Raw genomic sequence first — 7,290 nt, 5'->3', positions numbered from 1 at the left:
TTTCAAAATCTTTTTCAAAAATCACTTGATTTCTTTTCCATTTTCATTTTCGAAAATTAAGTAATGTTTTTCAAAAATGTTTTCATAATTTTTCACTTAATTTTCGAAAATTACTTCCCTCCTTCTCACATCCTTCTATTTAGGGACTAACACTATTCCTTAATGCAAAATTCGAACTCCATCTCCTTTGATAAGTTCGAATTTTCTACTTCTGTCTTCTACCTTTCTTTTCCTCTGACACCTAAAGGAATCTCTATACTGTGACATAGAGGATTCCACATCTTCTTGTTCCATTCTCTTTCTTATGAGCAGGAGCAGAGACAAAGGCATTCTTGTTGAAGCTGATCCTGAACCTGAAAGGACCTTGAAACGAAAGCTAAGAGAAGCCAAAGCACAACTCTCTTTAGAGGACCTGACAAGAACTCATGGCAGCCGAAAACAACAACAATGCCAACAATGCAAGGAAGGTGCTGGGTGACTTTACTGCACCTACTCCCGATTTCTATGGGAGAAGCATCTCTATTCCTGCCATTAGAGCAAACAACTTTGAGCTTAAGCCTCAATTAGTTTCTCTAATGCAACAGAATTGCAAGTTCCATGGACTTCCATTGGAAGATCCTCATCAGTTTTTAGCTGAACTCTTGCAAATCTGTGACACTGTTAAGACTAATGAGGTTGACCCTGAGGTCTACAGACTTATGCTATTCCCTTTTGCTGTAAGAGACAGAGCTAGAACATGGTTGGACTCTCAACCTAAAGAAAGCCTGGACTCTTGGGAAAAGCTAGTCAATGCCTTCTTGGCAAAATTCTTTCCACCTCAAAAATTGAGTAAGCTCAGAGTGGAAGTCCAAACCTTCAGACAGAAGGAAGGAGAATCCCTCTATGAAGCTTGGGAAAGATACAAACAATTAATTAGAAAGTGTCCTTCTGACATGCTTTCTGAATGGAGCATCATAGGTATTTTCTATGATGGTCTCTCTGAACTGTCCAAGATGTCTTTGGATAGCTCTGCTGGAGGCTCTCTTCATTTGAAGAAGACGCCTGCAGAAGCTCAAGAACTGATTGAAATGGTTGCAAATAACCAATTCATGTACACTTCTGAAAGAAATCCTGTGAACAATGGGACTAGTCAGAAGAAAGGAGTTCTTGAGATTGACACTCTGAATGCCATATTGGCTCAGAACAAAATATTGACTCAACAAGTCAATATGATTTCTCAAAGTCTGTCTGGAATGCAAAATGCACCAAGCAGTACTAAGGAAGCTTCATCTGAGGAAGAAGCTTATGATCCTGAGAACCCTTCAATAGAAGAGGTGAATTACATGGGAGAACCCTATGGAAACACCTATAATCCTTCATGGAGGAATCATCCAAATCTTTCATGGAAGGATCAACAGAGACCTCAACAAGGTTTCAATAACAATAATGGTGGAAGAAACAGGTTTAGCAATAGCAAACCTTTTCCATTATCTTCTCAGCAACAGACAGAGAGCTCTAAGCAGAATACCTCTGACTTAGCTACCATGGTCTCTGATCTGATCAAAACCACTCAAAGTTTCATGACTGAAACAAGGTCCTCCATTAGAAATTTTGAGGCACAAGTGGGTCAGCTGAGCAAGAAAATTACGGTACTCCCTCCTAGTACTCTTCCAAGCAATACTGAAGAAAATCCAAAAGGAGAGTGCAAGGCCATCAACATGGCCGAATTCTGGGAGGAAGAAGAGGCAGTGAACGCCACTGAGGAAGACCTCACTGGACGTCCACTGGCCTCCAATGAGTTCCCCAATGAGGAACCATGGGAATCTGAGGCTCAAAATGAGACCATAGAGATTCCATTGGACTTACTTCTGCCATTCATGAGCTCTGATGAGTATTCTTCCTCTGAAGAGGATGAGTATGTCACTGAAGAGCAAGTTGCTAAATACCTTGGAGCAATCATGAAGCTGAATGACAAGTTATTTGGAAATGAGACTTGGGAGGATGAACCTCCTTTGCTCACCAAGGAACTGGATGACTTGTCTAAGCAGAAACTGCCTCAAAAGAGACAGGATCCTGGGAAGTTTTCAATACCTTGTACCATAGGCACCATGACCTTCAAGAAGGCCTTGTGTGACTTAGGGTCAATTGTAAACCTCATGCCTCTCTCTGTAATGGAGAAGTTAGGGATCTCTGAGGTGCAAGCTGCAAAAATCTCACTGGAGATGGCAGACAATTCAAGAAAACAAGCCCATGGACTTGTAGAGGATGTTCTGGTTAAAGTTGAAGATCATTACATCCCTACTGATTTCATAGTCCTAGAGACTGGGAAGTGTATGGATGAATCCATCATCCTTGGCAGACCTTTCCTAGCCACAGCAAAGGCTGTGATTGATGTTGATAGAGGAGAGTTGATCATTCAAGTGAATGAAGAATCCTTGGTGTTTAAGGCCCAAGGGTATCCCTCTGTCATCATGGAGAGGAAGCATGAAGAGCTTCTCTCAAAATAGAGCCAAACAGAGCCCCCACAGTCAAACTCTAAGTTTGGTGTTGGGAGGCCACAACCAAACTCTAAGTTTGGTGTTGAACCCCCACATTCAAACTCTAAGTTTGGTGTTGGGAGGTTCCAACACGGTTCTGAGTATCTGTGAGGCTCCATGAGAGTCCTCTGTCAAGCTAATGACAATAAAGAAGCGCTTGTTGGGAGGCAACCCAATGTTTTATAATTAACTATTTTCTTTTGTTATTTTATGTCTTTTGTAGGTTGATGATTATAAGAAGTCACAAAATCCATGAAAAAAGCAAAAACAGAATGAAAAACAGGAAGAAAAACAACACACCCTGGAGGACGCACCCACTGGCGTTTAAACGCCAGTGAGGTTAGCTGGTGGGCGTTTAACGCCCAGTCTGGCACCATTCTGGGTGTTTAACGCCAGAAAGGGGCACCAGACTGGCGTTAAACGCCAGAAAGGGGCAAGATGCTGGCGTTAAACGCCAGAAATGGGCACCAGCCCGGCGTTTAACGCCAGAAATGGCACAAAACGTGATTTTGCATGCCATTTGGTGCAGGGATGACTTTTCCTTGACACCTCAGGATCTGTGGACCCCACAGGATCCCCACCTACCCTACCACTCTCTCTCTTCTTCACCAATCACCTCAACACCTCTTCCCCAAAAACCCCTCACCTATCAAATCCCATCTTTCTCTTCACCACTCACATCCATCCTTCATAAAACCCCACCTACCTCACCATTCAAATTCAAACCACTTTCCCACCCAAACCCACCCTCAAATGGCCGAACATCTCTCTCCCCCTCTCCTATATAAACCCTCCTTCACTCCTTCATTTTCACACACCTTAAACACTACTTCTTCTCCCTTTTGGCCGAACACAAAGCCCTCTCCATCTCCTTCATTTCTTCTTCTTCTACTCTCTTCTTTCTTCTTTTGCTCGAGGACGAGCAAACATTTTAAATTTGGTGTGGTAAAAGCATTGCTTTTTGTTTTTCCATAACCATTTATGGCATCCAAGGCCGGAGAAACCTCTAGAAAGAGGAAAGGGAAGGCAAAGGCTTCCACCTCCGAGTCATGGGAGATGGAAAGATTCATCTCAAGGGTGCATCAAGACCATTTCTATGAAAGTTGTGGCCTTGAAGAAGGTGATCCCGAAGGTCCCTTTTTCACTCAAAAAGGGTGAATATCCGGAGATCCGACATGAGATCCGAAGAAGAGGTTGGGAAGTTCTTACCAACCCCATTCAACAAGTCAGAATCTTGATGGTTCAAGAGTTCTATGCCAATTCATGGATCACCAAGAACCATGACCAAAGTGTGAACCCGAATCCAAAGAATTATCTTACTATGGTTCGGGGGAAATACTTGGATTTTAGTCCGGAAAGTGTGAGGGTGGCGTTCAACTTGCCTATGATGCAAGGAGATGAACATCCCTACACTAGAAGGGTCAACTTTGATCAAAGGTTGGACCAAGTCCTCACAGTCATATGTGAAGAGGGCGCCCAATGGAAGAGAGATTCAAGAGGAAAGCCGGTTCAATTAAGAAGGCATGACCTCAAGCCCGTGGCTAGAGGATGGTTAGAGTTCATACAACGCTCAATCATTCCCACTAGCAACCGGTCCGAAGTTACCATAGACCGGGCTATCATGATCCATAGCATCATGATTGGAGAAGAAATAGAGGTTCATGAGGTTATAGCCCAAGAACTCTATAAGGTGGCGGACAAGTCCTCTACCTTGGCAAGGTTAGCCTTTCCTCATCTCATTTGTCACCTCTGTTATTCAGTGGGAGTTGACATAGATGGAGACACCCCCATTGATGAGGACAAGCCCATCACTAAGAAGAGGATGGAGCACACAAGAGATGCCACTCATCATGAGATCCCTGAGATTCCTCAAGGGATGCACTTTCCTCCACAAAACTATTGGGAGCAATTAAACACCTCCCTAGGAGAGTTGAGTTCCAACATGGGACAACTAAGGGTGGAGCATCAAGAACACTCCATCATCCTCCATGAAATTAGAGAAGATCAAAGAATCATGAGGGAGGAACAACAAAGACAAGGAAGAGACATTGAGGAGCTCAAGCACTCCATAGGATCTTCAAGAGCAAGAAAGAGCCGCCATCACTAAGGTGGACCCGTTCTTTGATTTCCTTGTTCTTTATTCTTCTGTTTTTCGAATTTTATGCTTATGTTTATCCATGTTTGTGTCTTGTGATCATTAGTGTCTTAGTGTCTATGCCTTAAAGTTATGAATGTCCTATGAATCCATCACCTATCTTAAATAAAAACGTGCTTAATTGAAAAAGGAAAGAATTGCATGAATTTTGAATTTTATAACAGTTTAATTATTTTGATGTGGTGGCAATATTTTTGTTCTCTGAATGTATGCTTAAACAGTGCATATGTATCTTGAATTTGTGGTTCATGAATGTTGGCTCTTGAAAGAATGATGAAAAAGGAGACAAAAAAAATCAAAAAAAAATTATCGAAAAAAAAAAACAAAAAAATAGAGAAATAAGAGTTGTGATCCAAGGCAAATAAGAGTGTGCTTAAGAACCCTGGACACCTCTAATTGGGAACTTTAGCAAAGCTGAGTCACAATCTAAAAAGGTTCACCCAATTATGTGTCTGTGGCATGTATGTATCCGGTGGTAATACTGGAAGACAGAGTGCTTTGGGCCACAGCCAAGACTCAATAAGTAGCTTTGTTCAAGAATCATCATACTTTACTAGGAGAATCATTAACACTATCTGGATTCTAAGTTCCTAAAGAAGCCAATCATTCTGAGTTTCAAAGGATAGAGTGAGATGCCAAAACTGTTCAGAGGCAAAAAGCTAAAAGCCCCGCTCATCTAATTAATACTGATCTTCATAGATGTTTTTGGAATTCATTGCATATTCTCTTCTTTTTATCTTATTTGATTTTCAGTTGCTTGAGAACAAGCAACAATTTAAGTTTGGTGTTGTGATGAGCGGATAATTTGTATGCTTTTTGGCATTGTTTTTAGTATGTTTTTGGTATGATATAGTTAGTTTTTAGTATATTTTTGTTAGTTTTTAGTTAAAATTCACTTTTCTGGACTTTACTATGAGTTTGTGTGTTTTTCTGTGATTTCAGGTATTTTCTGGCTGAAATTGAGGGACCTGAGCAAAAATCTGATTCAGAGACTGAAAAGGACTGCAGATGCTGTTGGATTCTGACCTCCCTGCATTCGAAGTGGATTTTCTGGAGCTACAGAGGCCCAATTGGCGCGCTCTCAACGGCGTTGGAAAGTAGACATCCTGGGCTTTCCAGCAATATATGATAGTCCATACTTTGCCCAAGATTTGATGGCCCAAACCGGCATTCAAAGTCACCCTCAGAAATCCCAGCGTTAAACGCTGGAACTGGCACCCAAATGGGAGTTAAACGCCCAAACTGGCACTAAAGTTGGCGTTTAACTCCAAGAAGAGTCTCTGCACGAAAATGCTTCATTGCTCAGCCCAAGCACACACCAAGTGGGCCCGGACGTGGACTTTTATGTCATTTACTCATTTCTGTACACCTTAGGCTACTAGTTTTCTATAAGTAGGACCTTTGACTATTGTATTGAGAGTCTTTCGATCTTTGGATCGTTTGATCATGTTTTTATGATTGAACCCTCTTTGGGAGGCTGGCCATTCGGCCATGCCTAGACCTTATGCTTATGTATTTTCAACGGTGGAGTTTCTACACACCATAGATTAAGGTGTGGAGCTCTACTGTACCTCGAGTATTAATGCAATTACTATTGTTCTTCCATTCAATTCCGCTTGTTCTTGTTCTAAGATATCACTTGTTCTTCAACTTGATGAATATGATGATCCGTGACACTCATCATCATTCTCACCCATGAACAAGGTGACTGACAACCACTCTTGTTCTACAAGCGATCAAGGCTCTAGTGAATATCTCTTGGATTCCTGATTGCACGATGCATGGTTGATCGCCTGACAACCGAGTGCTCGTCTGACAAACGAGCCAACCATTCCGTGAGATCAGAGTCTTCGTGGTATAGGCGAGAACTGATGGCAACATTCAAGAGAATCCGGAAGGTCTAACCTTGTCTGTGGTATTCTGAGTAGGATTCAATGACTGAATGACTGTGACGTGCTTCAAACTCCTAGCAGGCGGGGCGTTAGTGACAGACGCAAAAGAATCAATGGATTCTATTCCGGCCTGACCGAGAACCGACAGCTGAATTCCGCTATGCTGTGACAGAGCATATGCAATCGCTTTCACTGAGAGGATGGGAGGTAGCCATTGACAACGGTGAAACCCTACACAAGCTTGCCATGGAAAGGAATGAGAAGGATTGGATGAAGACAGTAGGAAAGCAGAGAGACAGAAGGGAAGGCATCTTCATGCGCTTATCTGAAGTTCCTACCAATGAATTACATAAGTATCTCTATCTTTACCTTTGTGTTATTTTCGTTCATCACCATTACCATTTGAGTTTGCCTGACTAAGATTTACAAGATGACCATAGCTTGCTTCAATACTAACAATCTCCGTGGGATCGACCCTTACTCACGTAAGGTTTATTACTTGGATGACCCAGTGCACTTGCTGGTTAGTTGTGCGAAGTTGTGTAATGCCATGGTATTGAGCTACCAAGTTTTTGGAGTTCATGACCGGGGATTATGAGAGTTGTGAAAAAGTATTGTTCACAATTTCGCGCACCAGTGCACTAAACATTAAGTTTTTGTTTGATTGCCTAAATGAAGTGTGAGTCTGATTCATATATTGTAGCTACCATATGCATTAGAATATATT

General features: G+C 42.0%; 1 non-coding gene across 1 annotated transcript; it reads right to left on the bottom strand.

The window, feature by feature from the left end:
• Positions 1–830: 830 nt before the first annotated feature.
• On the bottom strand, positions 831–934 carry LOC112805073 (small nucleolar RNA R71). The gene has a single exon (XR_003203684.1). It is a non-coding gene; the product is annotated as a small nucleolar RNA R71 (small nucleolar RNA).
• Between the last annotated feature and the right edge of the window lie 6,356 nt (positions 935–7,290).

This window comes from Arachis hypogaea, chromosome 5 (assembly GCF_003086295.3).
Source record: "Arachis hypogaea cultivar Tifrunner chromosome 5, arahy.Tifrunner.gnm2.J5K5, whole genome shotgun sequence".
In the NCBI taxonomy this organism is placed as follows: Eukaryota; Viridiplantae; Streptophyta; class Magnoliopsida; order Fabales; family Fabaceae; genus Arachis; species Arachis hypogaea.
This window is presented reverse-complemented; position numbering and strand designations above follow the sequence as displayed.